Source organism: Desmodus rotundus, chromosome 11 (genome assembly GCF_022682495.2).
Source record: "Desmodus rotundus isolate HL8 chromosome 11, HLdesRot8A.1, whole genome shotgun sequence".
Taxonomy (NCBI): domain Eukaryota; kingdom Metazoa; phylum Chordata; class Mammalia; order Chiroptera; family Phyllostomidae; genus Desmodus; species Desmodus rotundus.
Genome location: NC_071397.1, coordinates 5,822,167 through 5,846,047, shown reverse-complemented (window position 1 = coordinate 5,846,047; position 23,881 = coordinate 5,822,167). Strand labels below are relative to the sequence as shown.

The window sequence follows — 23,881 nt, the reverse complement described above, 5'->3', positions numbered from 1 at the left end:
TATCAAACTGTATTACAAGGCCACAGTAATCAAAGCAGTCTGTTACCGGCATAAGAACAGATACGTGGATCAATGGAACAGATTAGAGAGCCCAGAAATAAACCCAAATCTCTACAGTCAATTATATTCAACAAAGGGGGCAGCAGCATAAAATGGAGTAAAAATAGCCTCTTCAACAAACGGTGTTGGGAGAACTGGACAGCTACATGCAAAAAAAAAAAAAATGAAACTCAAGCACCAACTTACACCATACGCAAAAATATATTCAAGGTGGATAAAAGACTTAAATATAAGTTGTGACACCATTAAAGTCCTAGAGGAGAACATAGGCAGAAAAATCTCAGGTATTCCACACAGCAATATTTTCACTGATATGTTCTCTAGAGCAAGGGACATAAAGGAAAAAATAAACAATTGGGATCTCATCAAAATAAACAGCTTCTGCACGGCTAAAGAAAACAGCATTAAAATGAAAAGAGAACCAACCGTATGGGAAAACATATTTGCCAATGATACCTCAGATAAGGGTTTGATCTCCAAAATATACAAAGAACTCATACGACTCCACTCTAACAAGACAAGTAACCCAATTAAAAAATGGGCAAAGGACTTGAACAGACACTTCTCCAAGGAGGACATACAGAGGGCCCAGAGACATATGAAAAGATGCTCAGTATCACTAGCCATCAGAGAGATTCAAATTAAAACCACAATGAGATACCACTTCACGCTAGTCAGAACGGCCATCCTAAACAAAGCAACAAATAACAAGTGTTGGAGAGGATGTGGAAAAAAGGGAACCCTAGTGCACTGTTGGTGGGAATGCAGACTGGGGCAGCCACTGTGGAAAACAGTATTGAATTTCCTCAAAAAACTAAAGATGGAATTGCCTTTTGGCAAAACTAAAAATGGAATTAACCCAGCAATTCCATTGCTAGGATTATATCCTAAGAGCCCTGAAACATCAATTCGAAAGAACTTATGCACCCAATGTTCATAGCAGCACAATTTACAATAGCCAAGTGCTGGAAGCAACCGAAGTGCCCATCAGTAAATGAGTGGATCAAAACACTGTGGTTCATTTACACAATGGAATATGCACCAGAAGGAAAGAAGGAACTCCTACCCTTCGTGACAGCATGGATGGAATTGGAGAGCATTATGCTAAGTGAAATAAGCCAGGTGGTGAAAGACAAATACCGTATGATCTTACCATTATCAGGAACCTAATGAACGAGCAAGCAAAGCATAACCAAAGACACTGAAATTGAGAACAGGCTGATAGTAACCAGAGAGGAGAGGGGAGGGGGTAGTGGGGGAAAGGGGTGAAGGGTTCACAGGAACCCATTATAAAGGACATTTGGACAATTACAAGGGGGGATGTGGAAACAGGGGAGGGAGGTGGGGAGGGCTGGAGTGGTGGGGAAGGGTGGGGAGAAAAGGCAGAAAACTGTACGTGAACAACAATAAAAAATGTTTTAAAAAATACCCAAATCAATGAAGTTATTGGTGAAAGTGAAAAATGTGTCTTTTATTTTACCGAAAAAGCTAAATGGGATTTTTGGCTAACCCAATAGCTCCTGGGCACTTAATCAGTTCAGGGAATAGGGAGGGTTTGGGAATAGATTGCAGGTTTTTTTTTTTATTTGGAGCCTTTGGGGGTGGGGGCGTGCTCCCATTTCTTTTCTTATTCTTTTAGGAGAAATATCAGAAATTTCAGGTAAAAGGCAAGCCAAGAATTGTCAGTACAGTTGTCACAGTAACCAAAATGGGATTAGGACTATAGCAGAATCTAAAACTTTCAGTGAAATTTGCTACATGAAAAATGTATTGAAACACTTTCAATGGAAGAGATTTTAGACATTTCTAGGTTAAGCTCAGCCTTAATCTGTGCCTTTATTTCCTTCCTTGGTGCCACGAGTCTTTATTGCTCAATGAGAACAGCTTTATTCTCTATTCCTGGCATTGGCAAACTTTCCACATAAAGGGCCATGTAGTAGTTTTAGACTTTATGTGCTATAGTCTCTGTCACTACTGCTCAACTCTGCCAAGTAGGCGTGGCTGTGTTCCAATAAAACTTTGATTTACAAAAGAAGCAGTCATGGGCCATAGTTTAGTGGTGCTTAATCTGTCAGTTCCTTTCCTTACTAACAACTCTGGTTCATACAGGTGAAAGTGAAGAGTTAGGGAAGCATTTGCTTTTCATAGTTTAAAAAAGTGTGAATAATTATACCTTATGTTATTGAAAGATACGAATATTCATATCAGCATTTAGTTTGCGTGACAAGATAAACACTATGACCCAGTGGTTTTTCTCCTGTGTTTCGTGGGGGACAAGCCTTGGGGGGGCTGCCACAAGGGAGAACAAGAGGAAGTCTGGCAGATGAGCCCTCAGCCACAAGTCTGACCTTAGAGAAGCAACTCTACTTTTATATTATGAACATTGAGGTTCTTGCAGATGATGTTTGTCAAAAGGGTTTTGCTACTAAAGAATATTTTTCTAAATACAGCTTTCTAGGGTTTTATGGGGGGGGTTGCAATAAGTATAATACCTTTTGTGATGGATACTTTATAAGAAACACCAAAGGATTTTTCATGTATTACAGCCATACCTCGGTAATCACGGGGGATTGTTTCCCTTACCCCTGATGGGTACCAAAATCCACAGCTGATCAAGTCCCTTACATAAAGTGGTATCGAACAGTCACCCCTCTGCATCCACAGATTCCCCATCGTGGATCAAAAGTGTGTACTGTTTCTGTGGTTGGGCGAACACATGGATGTGAAACCTGAAGTTGTGGAGGGCTGAATATACTTTATAATTAAAAGGAAAAAAGGAATCGCAAATCATCTAAATTAAAATCTATCACCCTCTCTTCCCATACCCCGATACTCCATTTCCAAATTGGAGAAGATAGGTTGCAGGATAGAGGCGGAGTTGAGGCTCCCCTCTCCTGTCTGCTGCTTTGTGCCCATCAGAGGCTGAAGGAGAGTCGGTAGATTCCTTCATGATTCAGATCGGTTGAGGAGATAACTTGCTCCATGCATGTCATTGAGACCACAGTATTTTCTTCTTACCCGTTCAGGGTGTTTCTTCCTTTGAGCTGCTAGGAGCCCCCAAGCTCCTGAAAGCCCCAAGCTGTCAGGGCGTGAAATGTGCATACAACTCTAGCACCTGTTCTAGCACCTGCTCCTTGGAGGTCACCCTAGGATGTCTCCCATTCCCTGCCACCTAAGCATTGGTCTGACTGTCTGGAGAGTGTTGGTTATAAGCGTCTCATGAGTGACTCAGACGGGCTGCCTCAGCCAGATCCCCTTTTCCCCTCAGCATGAATTTCAGTGTTGACTCTTGGGGGTTCAGTGCCAGAGTGGGAGGATGCTGAGAAATCCGTGAGCGCCTCACCTTGGGCATGAATCCCTCCCTGGCTTGTGAGAGTTCTTAATCTTTGCTGTCCGTGCCCTCCCAGATGTGAGTCAGGGCAGTGATGTAGGGGGTGTGTGTGCACACACATACATGCATGCACGCAGGACTGTGTTCTCAGGATGCCTCTGTGGGTCCTATCAGCCAAAATAAGAAGAAAGTAAAAATGGGCACAACGGGTAGGGCTGTGGAACCCTATGGAATACAGGGAAAATAAATGTTTGTTCTTCTTGGTGAGGAAGGATTAGCCAGATGAACAAAAGAAGCGGTTTAATTCACAGAGTGCAAGATTCTAATGAAGCCTCATGCTGTGCTTGAGTCAAAGTGGCAAGGACTAGCTGCAGCAGGGCCTTAGATATGAGTGATTTATTCATCTTTGCCTCCTTCACTCCAATTTTCTCCTTTCAGCCGCCCAATATCCATCACCAGAGAGCCCAGTGTCTGTACAGGGGGTTACCCTGGTAGCTTGCCTGGAATACACTTTGAAGGATTAGTGTACATGGCATAGAGACTGGCCCTTGTGCCCGGTATACTCTCGTGAATATTCATGCCGGCACCTGGGAGGTTAGTCCCAAAAAGGCAGCTCGTGCAGAATACATTCTAAAGAGAGTGTTTTTCTTTTGCCTACTGATCCTTCAACCAAACAAATGTGGGAGGGAGGAGAAGCTACTCTGCAATCCTGATGAGTGTTTATGAGACAGACACTACATCCGCACATCCTCTGTAGCAGGGGGAGAACCACAACCCTCCCCACTTGGAGCCTTTGCCTGGGCCTCCCGCTCTGGGGAAAACGGCACAGGTGATTCCAGGAAAGAAATGACAGCTGCCCATTTAGCCTTTGGTCCTGTAACCCACATTGGTTTGATTTAATTACAACTGTTTAGCAGTTAGGAAAGTTAGAGTTATTAATGTTCAGCTGAAAACATTTGAATTAAAACTTACGATCCCAGCTTTGAAGACCTGGATCAAAAAAACTGTACTGAGTGGCCAGTGATCAAAAGAATTCCAGTGGAAAACATAATTAGCCATTTTTCCCTCTAGTTGTTACCAAAAACTACATAAAATTGTGCTTTTTTTTTTTGCTTCTTACCATTCTTCAAAAGACTTATCATACAGTTACATATTAAATTGATTAATTATCTTTTGTTTATAAGTTCTTGTAGTTAGGATTCTCACTTTTATATATTAGTAGAGAAGATGTTACTATTATTATTCTGATCAATCTTGTTTTTATTTTCATGGTAAATCATGTCCCACATGGAGGATTGTGCTTTGTCGGACACTTCCAACTTCAAATAGTATAATCTACTTCTCTGAGTGTTTAAATTTTATAGCACTTGCACTTTTTATAGATTTACTTTTCTGTTTTAGAGGGTAATTGTTTTCATATGAAAGCCTTACAGAAAAATTCTGTGAAGGAAGTTCATGAGAGAAGGGACTTAAAGGGAGGCAATTCAGACCAGGTAAGTATGAGAGAGAGCATGTGCAGGTGAGCCTTTTGTCATACAGGAGCTACCAGAATAAGTACGAGATTTGGGGATGTGACAGGAGTCAGGCAGTAACTTAGTCGAGAGAGGATTAGAGGAGAAATGAGCAACAGCTAGTCCAGGTGGTACAGATGAAGGAGGATGAGGGCCTGAATTGGATGGGCAAGTGTTTTAAAATCATTTTCAGCAAGAGTTCAGGATGCTGTAGATTGTGTCCTGTGGAGAAAAGAATATGATTCAAAGCTGGAGCAAAGGTTGAAACCCACATCTGATTTGGGTGAAAAGGTCAGGCTGATAAGAAAGACAGAGAGATGTAGGAAAATGGTACTGGCTGTGTTAAGAGAGACCAGAGAAGAGATTTGGTGAGAACAAAAATAAAGAGATGACATGACTGAATAGGAAGAGTTGTGCCTTGTAGTTCATCCCTGCTGGAATGTTCTCTCACCTGTCCTATTCAGAGCTGAGCCTTCCCACCTTGTTTTGCCCTTCCATTCTCTCCCTTTATCACCGGGTTGAAAGAATACAAAGATCTGCCTATAGCTAAGTCGTGACTTCTCTCACAGATGTGGATTCCTATGAAAACATGACCCAAGGGAATAGAAAGGAGCTGTGGAGCTTATTAAATTTCCCTCTGGCTCTGCTTCTTGGTGCTTTGTGGGCTCTGTGCAAGTGGGCACATGTGGCCGGAGGAGGGCACAAGAATAAACTCAAGAGATAAAATAGCAGTCCGAATGGATATATTTCATAAATTACCTCTTAAACGAGGCTCTCCAAAGTGGTGGGGGGTAGAGGACTGGCTGGGGGCTCTTTTTGGATTGAGATGTAATACAATCTACACAGAGTTAATGGACAAAATAAACTAACAAATTGGAAACAGATTCATAGATACAGAAAACAGACTGACAGCTGTGAGAAGGGAAGGGTTTGGTGATAAAGGTTAAGGGGTTAAGCAAAGAAAAAGAAACCTGATAGACATAGACCAGTGTGATGTATAGTGGTTACCAGAGGGAAAGGGGGCTGGGGGCGGGTAAAAGAGGGTATGAGGGTAAGTGGTGATTGATGGAAGGAGACTTGACTTGGGGTGGCGAGCACAGACTACAAGATATGAATGATGTATTATATTGAATAGAATTATATACTTGGAACCTATATAATTTTATTAACTAATGTCACCCTACTAAATTCAATAAAACTATTAGAAATAAAATAAGTAAAAAGAAAATCGAAAGATGGTGAAAGAAAAAAAAAACACTGTACAGGATGAGCTACCTGGGTTTTGTGAGAAGGATTTATCTATAGCTCCCTCTCCGTCTCCCATCCTCGTCTCCTGGCCTGCTCCCATGTCCCTTCAGTTCAGCTCAGCGGGGCTTGTGATGTGCTGGAGACCATGAGGAACACCAAGACTAGCGCCTGTAATATAGAAGTATGCACTCAGCGTGCTTCTTCCTGACTGGACTTGGTCCTGAAAGCTGAAGGGAAGGGGCACTGGATGGTGTTAGGCAGGGAACCTAGAGCCAGGTGATACTCTACTCCCCACCTGTTGGATGAAGGCTCACACTGGGGCTGTTTTATTCTATAAAGTCATAAATGTCAGTAAAGATCCAAGGAGCAAAATCCCCAACACTCAGCTGGTAGGTTAGTGAGCTCTGAGCTCTTCAACATGCCTGTCCCTTCCTTTCACTTCCTAATAATTTTACAGATTTTGGGACGGGGAACAGAAAACCACAAATGCATATTGCCTATAGCCGTTAACAGAGGATGCTGATTCTGGCCTTTTAAAATTACAACAGCCCCTAATAGCCTGACCAGCAAATGAAGCTGAAAGTGAGCTGGACTTGATACCTAGGGAGATAAGCCCCTTGGTCTAGGCAGGCCCTCCTGCATTTCTGCCTCTTGCCCGTCCTTCTCTGATCCTGCTGGTGAGCCAAATTGGGCCAATCTCACTGATTGTGCATCCGGGTTGTGATGAGGAAGCCGCTGAGATCAAGGGAGACGGCCCTGCTGCAGAGAGGGAGACTGACGGTGCCAGATTTAAACCCAGGGAAAGATCTGTAAAAGCTGTGTCCCTGCGTAGTGTGTCACTGCTGGAAGGATCTGTAACATAATGAGACTTCACCTTTAAAACGCAGCAAGACCGTTTGAAAGGGTTACCAATATTTTTGATGCTAACATCTTGCCTAAGAAAGGGGCTACATTGGAAAGAGTCACCTTGAGAAATAGAAGAAAACAGCTTTTCTTGTCAAGGGCTGTTTGGCCTGGACATAATTTCCTCCATATATTCACACTGAAAACATAAAATGAAAGAATTTTCATCAAATTGGAATGTATAGTTTGAAATCCATACCATAAGCCCAAACTTACTTATTAATAAAGGGTTTGTTAAGTGATTGAATAAGCTATAAAAAATTGCTTGTGCAGTGTTTAGTCCCTGTAAGAAAATTAACCAAGTAACTTAAAAAAAATAGATTTGCATTGAAAGCAGGAAATGTGCTGATTATAAATTGTTTTTGTTTTTTTTGAAACGTGATAATGTAATGCAAACACGTTTTGAGACCAGTGAGGTGTGTGTGAATGTGAGGTGGGACTGTGATCAGTAGTTCGCCATTCCGTCCACGCGCCGGGCTTAAGGGACACTGCAGCTGCAGCTGTGCTATCTGGTCGCATGGCGTTGCCTTTTATGTCACCAATGAAACTTAAAATTAAAGCCGTAATCCCTCCAAGGCGTGAAATGGTGGTCTCAGTAAATTCTTCCAAGTTGGTAGCTTTGCATTTTCTCAAACTTTTGGAAAGTTTTGTCCTGTCTAGCCATCCCTATAGCCAGAGCCTGCAGGCATATTCTCCATGGACATTTCTCTACTTTCACGTAATGTACCTGGATTATATGGCATTGAACGTGAGATTTGATGGAGAGAAAGCCCTGCCTTCCATCTTTCACTCCCCCTTTGTCACTTTGTCAGGTGCCAGCCCACCCAGTGGAGCCCGAGTGTGTACTTTGCCATCTCCTCCCTCTCCGTCATCCTGGGGCTTCAGTAACTGCACACAGAAACTACAACGCCCAACAACCCAGAGCTTGGACTTGTCTTTTCCCTCATCAGTTCCAAAAGAATACTGTTACCAGGGCCATTATTTCTTCCTATCTTAGAGAAATCAATCACCTTCTGTGTCCAAGACGAGAAATTAAACAGTATCAGACAGGACATACACTCTCTAATGTCCATTGACTAACCTATTTTCCAAGGTTCCATTCCATCTGGAGAGCAGCCTGTACTTCCCACTTCCTGCCTGTTGTAACAGGCTGATGTTGCCTTTGTCCTGAAAGGTTGGGTGGGGCCCACTTAGAGGCAGGGCCCCCGTCAGGGCAGCTCCTTGGGAGTTCTCATGTCTGGGGCCTGCAGGGCAGCCACCTGGTCCAATTCACACACTTCCGATAAAGTGTCATTACTTGGTCCCAGGCTCCTGCTGAGAATCTCATCTTGGACTTGCAGACCTCCAGCAGCTCCTCTCAGCTCGCCCTTGCTCCCTACCAGAGGAAGAAGCTGCATAATTGAACCCTGTCAGAGCCAACAACGAGGAACCCACTCATCTCTAGGCAAATCCCGGTTTTTCACCAGTGAAGCTGTTCCCCTGAATCTATATCAGTTCCTTCTGGCAGCTGTTTCAGGCTCCCTCCTGACTCTGAAGAGCAGAAGTTAGAACAGAGCCCCTAACATGATGTTTGTCTTTCTGTTCCTCGTTCAGCAGAGTGAGAACTGGAATCTTCGGAGGTGAAACACTGAGATGTCCCTTGGTGTCCACAAGTTCTTAGACTCCTCCCTCATCTTCATGTCCGTTGCAACTGTTCTTTCACCTCATGACCTCCAGCCCCAGTCTATTCTGGAAGTTAGTGAGATCCCTCTGACCCCACCTAACTCCTCAACAGCCTAGGCTGCTAAATATATTCTTACTGGTCCTTCATTTGCCTGACCCTGCACTGCATCCTCCTTGTCACTGCTGACCATGCTCTCTTCTGCCCCTTGGTACCACTGCTGAAGGGAGTTCTGAACTTTGCTGATTGTTCTGTCTGCAAGGGCCCCTCCCTGCAGTGCAGCTGCCCCCACCCCGAGCCTGTTCCAAAGCCTGTTTTGCCTTTCAACCCCACACTGCAGTCCCCCCCATCTCAGTGCTACCAAGAACCTCCTTTCATACTTGAATGAAAAGATGGTCGTCCAGAATGAGCTTCCTCACCATCCGCATTCTCCCTCGCACTGTCTCTCTGGTCCTGAAGCCATCTTGTCATCCTCATCATCCTCATCATCTGAACATCTTGTCTTTGTTGGGCACCCTTTCTGTCTCATGCACTCTGCTAGGAGCTTAGGCCCTTTTGGCTCAGAGCTGCAGAAACCATAAATGGTGACCTTATTATGACAGTTGGCGGATTTCTCATGGAACACTGGGGCGGAAACCCTGGTAAACCTTCGTGGACTAAAATCAGATGTTGGAATCCTGCCAGGAGCCCAGACAACCCTCCCTCAGCCACACCATCTTTCTTTATTTGCTTCTCATTGCAGGTGACTTTTTTTTTTTTTGCTTCTTATGTAGGTCTGATGAAAGAGGATCACCCCAGGGTGCCTGCATTTTTGTCTTCTCGTTTTAAGTGTTCAGGGTCAATTAAGCTAGAATATCACATAATTCTAAATTTTTTAGAGGAAATCTGATTTGGCCCAGCATGGGTTGCATTTCTTCCTAAAAGGCAGTCAGTTCTACATACCAAGCTCATGAATGCCCATAAACAGTCTCAAAGAGAGGAGTCAATATATAATGAACAGATATGCCAAAAAAAAAAAAACAAAAAAACCCCAGAACAACCTCTAGTGCATACGTTGTTGCAGAGAATCATAAAATGTTAGAACTGGAAGAGCTTTAGACACCATTATATCTAGCCTTTTAATTTCACAAGGGATGAAACTGAATTTAAGTGACTCGCCTAATATCACTTAATCAGTACTCAGTAAATATTTGTTGAATTGTTGAATGGAAGACAGTTATTTCTAAAGAACTTAATTTCTGAAGAGCTTTAACAAAGAATCGTCTGTGCAGACTTTTGAGGTCAGGTTTGATTTTCAGGGAGAGATTAGAAATTGGCTTGGTGATGAGTTACTCTTGTATTGCTAATGTCCCAGCAGTTGGTCTTCCCTTCGTTATGGGTTTTCACCCAAATGAGAAAACTGCAAGGGCAACAGTCAGGGCCCCAGGCCTTCCAGTGGGGTCTCCCCCAAGCAAAGGACAGTTAGAAACAGGCAGAACAGACCCTTGCTCCTGGTCCAAATGCCACACCGTTCTGTGGAGAAGCTGTTGATCTCAACTGTTAAACCTCAGCCATTGTTCACAGTCCGGCACAGAATTAATCCCTTAAGAAAGGGATGGAAACAACGCCATTCAGCACAGCATAGTTTGTCATTGCATGCATAATGCAGGCTTTCCAATTAGAATGCTACAATGTGGAAACTTTCTTCACAGACTGATGAGAGAGCAATTATTTTAAAGAAGGGAAAACTCAGTCCACTGGGTTTGCCTGAAGTCACTTCTGACTTGAGCCGCAAAGACAGAGTTTTGAAAACATATTCACTATTGAATTTTGCATCAAAACACCAGTGAGGAGAGCAATTAGTTGCTGTAAGCTGAACCCTGGTAATCAATGAATGGTATGCAGCCAGCCAGAACACTTATGAAAGATGTAGGCAAAATCTCATCTGTTAATCAATTTTAAAAAGCCCAGCATTTTCCTGCTTTTAAGGGAAACTCCACAATGAGAATAAGGGAAGATGGAGGAGACCTTTCACATCACCACGCCACCAGGCATTTCATGCAGTGCTTATTAGGGAGAGAGGGGTTTGTGGCAACAGCTAAACACAGACCACGTCTTCAGTGATAGGTCTCGGCCAGCAGCTTCCTTTATTCAGCCCCTCTTGGAAATGGCTTCTGACCTACGGTGGAGAGGTGAGATGTAAGGCATATGTTCAGGGATCTGCTCTCAGGTAAAGTCAGAGAGAGTGTGTCTGTCCCAGACAAGCTCACTGGGCACACATCCTTCAGCAGGTTAGTAGCTCTGCGTTGCAGGTAGAAAGACATCAGACAGACATTGCTGGCAGGGAAAGAAGTGAAGGGAGTTGGCGGGCTCTGCTGTTGTGCCTTATTAGAACAAAATTCCTCTGCGTGGAAAAAATAAGTTGAGCTCTTTTTCCCTTTACTGTCCTACAGCTGTGCTTGCTTTTTTTCAGTTGGATCAACAAAGGGATTTCCATTCCTGGCTAAGCCCAAATTCCAAGTAAATACGTATCCTGACATATGAAATTAGAATCTCTCTTAAAAACTCCGAGGTGCAGGTGACTCTGAGCCCTAGGCTTGATAACCTCAGATCCATCAGTGTCCCTTTCCTACTCAGGAGTCACTGCGACCCTGATTTCCAGCCCCCAGGGACTCTTAATAGAGGAATAGAGAGGCGACATCTCCACCAGTATGTGCATTTGGCTGCTGTTCAGAAAAGAGACTTTAGGCCAGAAGAAATTACGGAGGTAAAGATCGATAGACTGGGCTAATGAAAATTAATATCTTCGGCGTGCTGACTATGATAGGCAGCAGATTAATAGCCTTAAAATATAGAGGGCATCTTGTAAGTCATTAACAAAAGAATAAATATAAGTAGAAAATGGGTAAAACAATCAAGTTCAATGGCAAGTAAAAAGCTGCAAACTAAAGTACACAACGAGCTCCGTTTCGCCTATCAAATCGGCAGTGCTTTGAAGATGACGCACAGTCCCAGCGGTGGTGCACGAAGACAGGACCGTGGCACGCTGCTGCTGGCGTGAGTGGGAACGGCGGACTTTTGGCTGGGGGACAGGGAGAGGTGCGCATCTGTCTTCCAGCACGTCTCAAGGCCTTACATGCCCTGCTTCAAGAGCTTCACTTACAGAAACTTTCAAAGGCAATAATCAGAGATTGAGCTTTTAAGAATGTTCATCACAGAGTTTTCATAGCAATGCAATATTATTAACTACCTAAGTGCCCAGTAATAAGAGACTGATTAAACAAATGAGGGGATATCCGTACAGTGAGATTCTGTGAAGCCAGTACATATGATAAGGACGACTACTAGGTGATACAAAACAAACAAACAAACAAACAAACAAAGGTATTCATGATAGATCGTGAAGCAAAACAAGCGAGTTACAAATAATTTGAACTGCGTATGTGTTTACAAAACTATTGGAATTATAGGTGACCCTCATTTTAACATAATAATTTACTTCGAAACAAATTGGAGGACTTTATAGAATACGCTACTATGGGGCACAATATGCACAACTTTAAAAATTCTTTTAATATGTCACGACTCCAAGAATCTTTGCGAGAAGATTCGTGATACTCACATTTCGTCTTCCTCTTTATCTTCAACACATCCTGTAGCCTCAGGACAGTCTTTTCCCATGAAATAGTTTGAGGTCTGGTTAGCTTCTTTTCCAAAGGGGACTGATTATTCTAATTTGGATACACTGATAGGAACACTTAACATTATTATCCAGAAGCAGAGGGATTATGATTACCTGGCTCTCCACACGTAATCCAAATATTCTCCTGGGGAAATAGCCTCGACATTGTCTCCCAAAATGCCTGTTACCAGAACTGTTAGGAGAATGATTAATTATTTTGAAATTTTTTCCTGGTTTTAATCTACTCTAGCAGAGTTATGAATGATTTCAGCCCAGAACATGTACGAAACATACATTATGAGCAGGACACATGTTTGGAGTAGATTTTTTTTAAAAGAAAAAGATCAATGGTCTTTATAAAAGGCTTATAATCATCTTGATAACCATACAAACATAGAGGCAAAAATTATGCTTTTAAAAGTTACCCAACATAAATATAAATTAATGTAGGCTAGCTGCATAAAAGTGCTGAGAGACTAAAATAAATTTGAGGAAATGGCTAATGAGGGAAATGACTCCCTTTCTTACCAGGCAAGCTGATGAGAGTAAAAGTAGTGGGTGCCTTAAAAAAACAACAGGGTAAGATCCTGTCATTCATTCAGTGTACTTTGAGAGACGAAATACTCCAGTGAATTAAAGGGAGTCAGTAGGTGTAATCTGTTTAGGCTTTCCAAAAACCTTTTAATGCTTTTCTCTGCTTAAAAGATGAATTCTAAAATATCAGGTATTGTGAATGTAGTCACTGAGAGCAAATATATGTAATTGAAAACAAGGAACAAAGGGTTAAAGGCAGGGGGAACACAGTGACGTTTCTCATCCTCAATAATAGCTTTATAAGCGACACTAAACAGAACCTTGTACATACAAAAGATTTTCATTGCAAGGTTAAGGGGAAATAACATGAATTACTCTTGTAGAGTGATGGGTTACCAGTTGTAAAGCATGACCCAGATGTATATCCTGGGAGTAAAGAAAACATTTGGCCAGGGGGCTCCAGAAACAGGCTTTGGTCAGGACACCAGGTTGGAACCTGGTGCTCACCTTCACTAACTGTTTGAGTTTAGACAAGTTACTTAACAGCTTTAAGCCTCACTTTCAACATCTAATTTGGTGAGAATAATAATGCTTGCTAAGAGGATTTTTCAAAGGACTTAATATGTTAGATTATACAGAGCACTTAACATAGGGCCTGGGCCACAGTAAGCACTGGAGAATTGTTGGCTGTTATGATTATAATAATCATTATTATTTGTTGTTACAAAAATTGCCCTGGCTGGTGTGGCTCAGTGGATTGAGCACAGACCTGCAAACTGAAGGGTTGCCGGTTCAGTTCCCAGTCAGGACACACGCCTGGGTGGCAGGCCAGGTCCCCAGTAGGGGCCACGTGAGAGGCGACCACACATTGATGTTTCTCTCCCTGTCTTTCTCCCTCCCTTCCTCTCTCTCTAAAAATAAATAAATAAAATATTTTTAAAAAATTATAAATAATGAATGTGCTCAGCAAACATCCATTGAGTATAGGCTCTGTGTGAGACGCTGTGCCAAGTACTGGGTATAGAAAAACCCAAAGGGGAGGGTCCAAGATGGCAGTGGAGTAAGTGGAAGTTACACTCACCTCCTTGCAGGATCAATCTGGAATTACAACTAAAATATAGAACAATTAACCTGAAGAACAACTGAAGACTAGTTGAACAGAAGTCTTATAACCGAGGGTTTGCAAGAGAAACCGCATCGAGACTGGTAGGACAGGCAGAGATATGGGAAAAGGGCTGGCATATGGGTGGCAGCTGAGAATCCAGAGGGTTACCTCAGCTTCAAAGATTCCCCATAAGAAGTGTGGGGTCTGAACCAACACTTGACTCCCCAGCAGAGCCAGGAAGAGACACCCATATAACATCTGGCTGTGAAAATCAGCAGGGATTCTGTCTGCCAGGGAGAGACCGCAATCTACTAGAAACCCAAGAGTCTTCTTAGAGGCTCAGCATGGAAAATCTCACTTACAGCCACTCACCCTGGGCTCTGGTGGAGGGACGGCAGAGTGGATGAGAGTCATGTGAGGAGAGACAGGGGCTGTGGCTCTGAGAAGAGAGCTAAAAGGACAGCTGCCAGGGTCCCTGTGCTGAGTCCCTCTCTCACACACTAGGCACCATCTTTCTTGGGTGGAGCACTCCCCTCCTTACAGCATCAGCCTTGGGGGAATGCAGTAGCCCCACCCTCTGGACTCCCCGTCACCCTGAGGAGTTTGCGCCCTGCAGAGGAGTCAGCAGCCTAGGTCAGAGTGTAGAGGTCTGGGCAGACTCAGGGGTTATCAGTAACTGAGTGTGTTGTTCTGGGAAGATGGGGGCCATTCCTCCCACATTCCCATTAGCCTGACCAGTGCTACCCCCTCACAGGAGATCTACTAGCCCCACCCTCGTGGCTCCCACCAGTCCCACCCTCCCAGCTCCAGGTGGCCCCATCCTGCTGAGCTTGAGCTCCCCAGAAGGTACGGGCAGAATCTAGGACAGACTGAGTTGCATGGCACTGTGGCAGGGAATATTCCCCCCACCTTCCCAGGAGCCTGACTGGAGCCTCCCCCTCAGAGAAGATCCACTAGCCCCACCCTCCTGACTTCCAGCATCCCTGCTCTGCTGACCTTGGGCTCTCCTGGTGGTCCAGGCCGAATCTGGGACAGACTGAGTTGTGTGGCTCTAGGACAGGGGCCATTTTTCTCTTGCACACTGGACTGATGCAGCGCCCTTCCTTCACACGGTCAAAGTTTGGTCTCTTTGGGCCTTGTCAAATTTGCTGGCCTCACCCTGGTGATTCTGTGAGACTCCACCCCATCACAAAGGTCTGTGGGCACCTGGTGGGTGGCAGCTAGACTTGATATACCCTGGGACTTTCGCTGAGTGGCCTCAGACCTAACACTAACACTGAGTTTGAACCTGTATAAATCTGGTAAACACCACTACATGGTGACTCACTGAGAACCTACCTCATGCAACTTGAGTACTTCCAGAGGCTCATTCAGTGACTGAGCCTAACAGGCAGCCAACAGGTAGAGGCAGGCAAAGGCAGATCACAGGGTGCCTTGGGCCTTTTGCCAACTTGCCCCCCGGACTCAGTGCTGGTGGAAGCTGGCCTTGATGCACAACTTGGGACTTCCAGTGCACACCTGGGCAAGCTTAGGCAGCCACTAACTGTGGGTCACTTTGTAGTTCCAAACAGGTTGTGCAGGGCCAGTCACAAGCAGTATCTAACATGGACCTGCAGCAAAGTCCCTTCCAATAGGCCCCAGAACCAACACCCAGTGAGCTTCAGGCAGCATCAGAGCAGGATCCAATTAGCTCCACAGGCAGCATCTGTAATGAGAGGTCTCGGCAGGTGCCAACCCTACTGAGGTGAATCCCATTTCGTGCGGTCAGCATCTGTGCAACAGCTCACCCACTGAGGATGGGGTTGGTCTGTACAGTGAGCCAGCCTGGAGATTGACCCCAAATACAAATGGGCCAATAGTGATCAAGACGCAATTACAATAGGAGGGCGCACATAACCCACACAAGGGACATTCCTAGAGCACCCAGCTCAGGTGATCAAGGAGACTGTGCCACTGGGTCCAACAGGATACCTGCTATATAAGGCCACCCTACCAAGACTGGGAGAAATAGCAGGTATACCTAATACATAAACACAAACACAAAGAGGCAACCAAAATGGAGAGACAAAGAAACTTGCCCCCAATGAAAGAACAGGAGAAAACTCAAAAAAAAAAAAAAAAAATGAAATGAAGGCAAACAATCTACCAGATATATAGTTTTAAAAAAATGGTTATAAGGATGCTTAACGAACTTAGTGAGAATTTTAACAACATAAAAAAGGACATAGAAACCATAAAAAGAACCAATCAGAAATGAAGAGTATAATATCTGAAATGAAGAATACACCAGAAAGAATGAACAGTATATTGGATGAAGCAGGGGAACGAATCAGCAATTTGGAAGACAAGGTAGCAGGGAAAAACCAGAACAGCCAAAAGGAAAAGAATTTTAAAAAATGAGGATGGTTTAAGGGACCTTTGTGACAACGTGAAACCTAACAACATCCACATCATAGGGGCACCGGAAGGAGGAGAAAGAGAACAAGGGATCAGGAACCTATTTGAATAAATGATTACTAAAATCTTCCTTAATCTAGTGAAGGAAAAAGGCATACAAGTCCAGGAAGTAAATAGGGTCCCAAACAAAATGAACCCAAAGAGACTCACACCAAACACATCATATTTAAAATGTCAAAGGATAAAGAGAAAGAGTGAATCTTAAAAGCAGCAAGAGAAAGACAGTTAGCTACAAGGGAGCTCCCATAAGACTGTCACGTGATTTCTCAACAGAAACATTTCAGACCACAAGGGATTGGCACAAAATAATCAAAGTAATGAAAAGCAAGTACCTACAACCAAGACTGCTTTACCCAAAAGACTATAATTTAAAATGGAAGCAGAAATAAAGAGCTTCCCAGACAAGAAAAAGCTAAAGGAGCTCGTTGCCACCAAACCAGAAATGTTAAAGAATCTTCTGTAAGAATAATAAATAGAAAATATACAGAGGAATATAGTTATAAAGAATAAAATGACAATAAATACATACCTAGCAATAACCACTTTAAATGTAAATGGATTACGTGATCCAATCAAAAGACACAGGATACCTGAGTGGATAAGAAAACAAGACCCATATGTATGCTCTCTATAAGAGACCCACCTCAGAACGAAAGATGTACTCAGACTAAAAGTAAAGGAACAGAAAAAGATATTTCATACAAATGGAAATGAAAAACAAAGCTGGGGTAGCAATACTTATATCAGACAAAAGAGACTTTAAAACAAAGGCTACAATAATAGACAAAGGAGGACACTACATAATGATAAAGGGATCAATCCAACGAGAGGCTATGAACTTTGTAAACATTTATGCACCCAATGGGAGTACCTAAACATATAAAGTAAATCGTGAAGGACATAAAGAGAGAGATCGACAGAGATACAGTCATAGTAGGGGTTTTAACACCCCACTGACATCAGTGGGTAGATCTTCCAAACAGAAAATCACCACGGAGACAGCAGCTATGAATGACATACTAGAACAGATGGATTTCACTGATTTCTCCAAAGCATTTCACTCCAAAGCAGCAGAATATACTGTATTTTGCCATGTATCGCACTTTTTGCCTACATTTTTTAGGGGAAAATAAGGATGGGCATTATTCATGCGTAGTACTAATTCCATATCTATATAAATGTTTTTAATTCTTTTATTTATGCTTATTCATTAAAAGTGTAATTCTGGAAAGCAATAACGATATCCATATGCAAAATAATACCCTGGAATATGATAACCTGTTTTGTTTCTAAATATAAATAGATAATTGAATTAAAAAATTAAAATGAAAGATTTTTTCCTGAAAGTTTGGGCCAAAAACATGGGTGCACATTATACACGGCAAAATATGGTACATTCTTCTCAACTGCACATGGAACATTTTCTAAGATAGACCATGTATTAGGACACAAAACAAGTCTCAATACATTTAAGAAGATTAAAATCACATTAAGCATCTTTTCTGACCTTAATAGTATGAAACCAGAAATCAGTCACAAGAAAAAACTGAAAAACACACAAAGACATGAAAACTAAATAACATGTCATTAAACAATGAGTGGGTTAACAATGAGATCAAGGAAGAAATCAAACGATATCTTGAAACAGTCCTGGCCAGGTGGTTCAGTGGGTTGGAGCAACTTCCCATATGACAATATGTTGCATGTTCGATCCCCTGCAGGGCACATTAGCGTTCAGGTTTGATGCTTAGTCTGGGGGCATACAGGATACAACCGATCGAAGTTTCCCTCTCACATCATTGTTTCTCTCTCTCTGTCTCTCTCTGTCTCTCTCTATCTCTGTGGCCCCCTCTAAAATCAATAAACATATCCTCAGGTGAGGATTTTTTAAAAAAATATTATTGAAACAAGTGAAATTGGGCACATCTGTAACAGTGTAAACAATAAAAATAATGTTAACAAAGACAAAGAAAAAAGAAAATGAAAACCAAACAACCTGAAAGCTATGGGACCCAGCAAAAGCAGCCCTATGAGGGGAGTTCATAGCATAATGATAATAATAATTAATAATAAATAATAATCACTGTGGCCTACCTCAAGAACAAGAAAATCTCAAACGATCTAACTTTGCCCTTAAAGGAACTAGAAAAAGAACATTAAACAAAGCCAAAAGTGAGTAGAAGAGAGGAAATAATAAAGATCAAGCAGAAATAAATGAAAGAGAGTCTAAAAAAAAATACAAAGGAATCAATAAAACCAAGAGCTAGCTCTTTGAAAAGATAAAAAAAAATGACAAACCTTTATTCAGACTCATCAAGGAAAAGAGAGGACCCAAATAAATAAAATCAGAAATGAAAGAGGGAAAGTAAAAACTGACATCACAGAAATAGAAAGGAATATAAGAAAATATTATAAATAACTATATGCCAACAAAATGGACAGTCTGGATGAAATGACAAATTCCTAGAAACATACAATTTCAAAAACTGAATCAGGAAGAATCAGTAAATGTGATTAAACCAATTATAATGAATGAAATTGAAGCAGTAATAGAAAAAACTCCCAACAAACAAAAGTCCTTGACTGGATGCTTTATCAGGGAAATTTTACTAAACATTCAAAGAAGTACCACCTCTCCTTGTCAAACTCTTCCAAAAATTTCAAGAGGAGAGAGAGAACCCCCAAGCTCATTTCACAAGGCCAGCATTATCCTAAGTCCAAAACCAGATAAAGACACTACAAAGAAAAAAATTATAGGCCAGTATCCCTGATGAACATAGATGCTAAAATTCAACAAAATATAAGGAAACCAGATCCAGCAAGACATTTAAAAGATCATACAACATGATCAAATGGGCTTTATTCTAGGGATGCGAGGTTGGTACAAAATCTTCAAATAAATAAATGTGATACACTACATACACAGTGAAGGATAAAAACCACACAATTATATCAATAGATACAGAAAGAGCATTTGATAAAATCCAACACCCATTAATGATTAAAAAAAAAAACCACTCTGCAAAGTGGGAATAGAGGGAACAAACCTCAGCATAATAAAGGCCATATGTGACAAACCCACAGCCAACACCATACTCAGTTTTCAGAGCTAAAACTGAAAGTGTTTTTCTTAAGATTGGGAACAAGAGAGGCGTATCTGCTTTCACCAGCCTTATTCAACATGGTACTGCAAGTCCTAGCCCCAGCAGTCAGTCAAGAAGAAGAAATAAACGGCATCTGAATTGGAAAGAAAGAAGTGAAATTGTAAAGTAGCAGGATACAAAATTAATATCTGGAAATCAGTTGCATTTTTATGTTGCCAATAACCAACTAACAGAAAAGGAAACTAAGAAAACAACCCTATATAAAACTGCATCAAAAAAATAATAATCACTGTTGCTATCCATGGCCTTTTGTGGTTCCATATAAATTTTTTCAAATATTAGTTCTAGTTCGGTGAAATACATTATTGGAATCTTGATAGGAATTGTGTTGAATCTATAGATTGCTTTGGGTAGCATGGACATTTTAATGATGTTAATCCTTCCTGTCCATGAACGTGGTATGTGCTTCCAGTTATTTGTATCTCTCCAGTTTCTTTCTTCAGTGTCTTATAATTTTCCAAGTACAGATCTTTTACATCCTTGATTAGGTTCATTCCTAGGTATTTTATTCTTTTTGAAACAATTGTGAATGGGATTGTTCTCTTAATTTCTCTTTCTGTTAGTTCGTTATTGGCGTATAAAAATGTAGCTGAGTTCTGTATATTAATTTTGTATCCTGCTACTTTGCTGAATTCATTTATCAGTTTTAGTAGTTTCTTGGTGGAATCTGTAGGGTTCTCTATGTACAGTATCATGTCATCTGAAAATAAAGACAGTTTTACTTTTTTCTTTCCAATTTGGATTCTCCTTATTTCTTCTTCTTGTTTGATTGCTGTGCCTAGGACTTCCAGTACTATGCTGAGTGACAGAGGTGAAAGCACACCCCTGTCTTGCTCCTGGTCTTAAGAAAAACACTTTGAGTTTTAGCATGTTGAGTATGATGCTGGCAGTGGGTTTGTCATAGATGACCTTTATTATGTTTAGGTATGTTCCCTCTACTCCAGCTTTGCTGAGAACTTTTATCATAAATGGGTGCTAGATTTTATCAGATGTTTTTTTCCGCATCTGTTGATATGATCATGTGGTTTTTATCCTTCATTTTGTTTATGTGGTGCATCACATTTTTCGATTTACGAATGTTGTACCAACCTTGCATTTCTGGAATAAATTGCACTTGATCATGGTATAAAATCTTTTTGATGCATTGCTGTATTCAATTTGCTAATATTTTGTTGAGGATTTTAGCATCTATATTCATTCATCAGGATATCGGCCTACAGTTTTCTTTTGTTGTAGTGTCTTTGTCTGGTTTTAGAATTAGGAAGACACTGGCCTTGTGAAATGAGCTTGGGAGGCTTCCCTCCTCTTGAATTTTTTCGAATAGTTTGAGAAGGGGTGGCATTAGTTCTTCTTGGAATGTTTGGTAAAACATTCGGTCCAGGGCTTTTCTTTGTTGGGAATTTTTTGATTACTGCTTCAATTTCACTTGGTGCAATCTGTCTATTCAGATTCTCTGATTCTTCATGATTTAGTTTTGGAAGAGTGTGTGTTTCCAGGAGTTTATCCATTTCATCCAGGTTGTCCAGTGTGTTGGTGTATAGTTGTTCACAATATCTTAGCACAATCCTTTGTATTTCTTTAGTGTCAGTTGTTATTTCTCCTCCTTCGTTTCTTATTTTATTTATTTGGGTCCTCTTTCTTTTTTTCTTGTTGAGTCTGGTTAAAAGTGTGTCGATCTTGTTCATCTTTTCAGAGAACCAGCTCCTGTATTCATTGATCTTTTGTAGCATGTTGTGTTTTTTTTAGACTCTTATTTTGTTTATTTCTGCTCTGATCTTTATTATTTCCTCCCTTCTACTCACTTTGGGCTTTGTTTGTTCTTATTCAAATTCCTTCAAGTGTGAAGTTAGATTGTTTATTTGAACTTTTTCTTGTTTTTTTTTGAGATAGGCCTGTAATGCTATGAATTTCACTGTTAAGATTGCTTTCTCCATGTCCCACAGGTTTTGGATTGTTGTGTTCTCATTTTCATTTGTTTCAAGGTATCTGTTGATTTCTTCCTTGATCTCCTTGTTGACCCATTCACTGTTTAATCCCATGTTACTTAGCACCCATGTCTTTATGTGTTTTTCAGTGTTCTTCTTGTGGTTGATTTCTAGTTTCATAGCATCATGGTCAGAGAAGATGCTTGATATGATTTCAGTCTTAAATTTATTGGGACTGGTTTTGCGTGCTAACATGTGGTCTGTCCTAGAAAATATTCCATGTGCACTTGAAAAGAATGTATATTCTGCTGCTTTGGGGTGAAAAGCTCTGAAGATACCAATTAAATCCATTTGATCTAATGTGCAGTTTAAGGCCGTTGCCTCCGTGTTGATTTTACGCCTGGAAGATCCATCCGTTGATGTCAGTGGGGTGTTAAATCCCTGACTATGACTCTATTTCTGTCTATCTCTCCTTTTATGTCCTTCAAGATTTGTTTACATATTTAGATGCTTCTCTGTTGGGTGCATAACTGTTTATTAGGGTTATATCCTTTTGTTGGATTGTTCCTTTTATCATTATGTAGTGTGCTTCTTTGCCCCTTACTATAGCCCTGGTTTTAAAGTCTCTTTTGTCTGATATAAGTATTGCTACCCCAGCTGTTTTTCATTTCCATTTGCATGAAATATCTTTTTCTATCCCTTTACTTTTAGCCTGGGTATGTCTTTCACTTTGAGGTGGGTCTCTTGGAGGCAGCATACAGGGCCTGGAAGAAATAACACCTGCCTGAGTGTGATTGGTGGGGTCACAATATGGGTCTAATACCTTATAGTTTTAATTTGAACATTTACACTAAAACGTCATATGGTGTGCTTGAATGTGATATTGTAATGTTACAGAATTACATGCTCATGATTTTGTAATAAAAGATTTTGTAATAAAAGGGCCATTATTTGTGCCAGACCCTGTATATATGGGTCTTGTTTTCTTATCCATTCACCTGCCCTGTGTCTTTTAGTTGGAGCATTTAAGCCATTTCTGTATAAGGTGATTATTGATAGGTATATATTTAGTGCCATTTTATTGTTAGACTTACCTCAGTTTTTTTTCTCTCTCTTTCCCTTCTTCTTAAAGCAAGCCCTTTAACACTTGTTGCAGTACTGGTTCAGTGGACATTACCTGCTATAAAACTGTAGTATAAGGCCATCGTAATCAAAACAGCATGGTACAGGCATAAAAACAGACACACAGATCAATGGAACAGAACAGAGAGCCCAGAAATAAACCCACACCTTTACAGTCAATTAATATTTGGTAGAGGAAGGAAGCACACACAATGGGCCAAAGATAGTCTATTCAATAACCGGTGTTGGGAAAATTGGTCAGATACATGTAGAAAAATGAAACTAGACCACCTTCTTATACCATACACAAGAATAAGTTCAAAACGTTTTACAGACTTAAATGTTAGGCCCGAAACCATAAAACAGTGAGTCCTCACCACTGTGGCAATGCCAGGCAGAGCGCCGGACTGTGGTCTGATCCCGTTTACAGTACTCAGGTTCTTTTCTTATTCTATCTTTTAGACTGAGGAATAACACACATACAGTGTACAGATTTTTAAAGTATAGCTCGACGACTATTTTCATGTACCTACCACTCCGATCACAGTCAGCCCATTTTCAAAGTCCGAGAAGGTTCCCTTATACCCCTTCCCAGTCCTCACCACCCTGTGAGGTAACCACCATTCTCATTCCTGTCGCCATGTGTACATTTTGTCTCTTCTGAGCTTTGTGGACATGGAATCATGTATCTGAGGTTCTTATCTGGGCAAAAAGGGGGGCAGGGGACAAGAATAACAGGACCAGATAAGCAATTTTTAAATAATAGGAAAGGTTTACTAATGAATGTGTTTTCCTGTATGTCCAAATCAGATAATCTTACCAAAGCGCTGCAAACAAGAACTTTGGTAATGATGACAAGGAACCCAAAAGGGATAATTAGGTTGTCATGACATACCAATTAATTAGGAAGCCCAGATTCCCCTATAAACAGTGGTCTCGGGATATTACCTGTGGTCAGCGCAGCCGGCCAAGGAATTAGGAAGAGGATCTGCCAACACCTTTTCCCTGATAAACTAGTCAGCAGAGCTTTGCCACTTGGGGGACAGAGACTGCCTGGGACTGGGCGACTTGTGAAATAAAGTCCTAAAGAGACCGACCTCCTGCTACAGGTTGACGCCACCTTCTCTCATCAAACTTTTGTGTGGGTTTACTGATACGTCCCTCCTCCTGTCCTGAAGGGATGGTGGGGCAAAGGTGGCA

The 23,881-nt window shown here is 41.5% G+C and overlaps 1 protein-coding gene across 8 annotated transcripts in view; it reads left to right on the top strand.

The window, feature by feature from the left end:
* The window catches only part of BTBD9 (BTB domain containing 9), a 431,840-nt gene that overhangs the window by 332,476 nt on the left and 75,483 nt on the right, over positions 1–23,881 (top strand). The gene's annotated exons all lie outside the window — the stretch shown is intronic.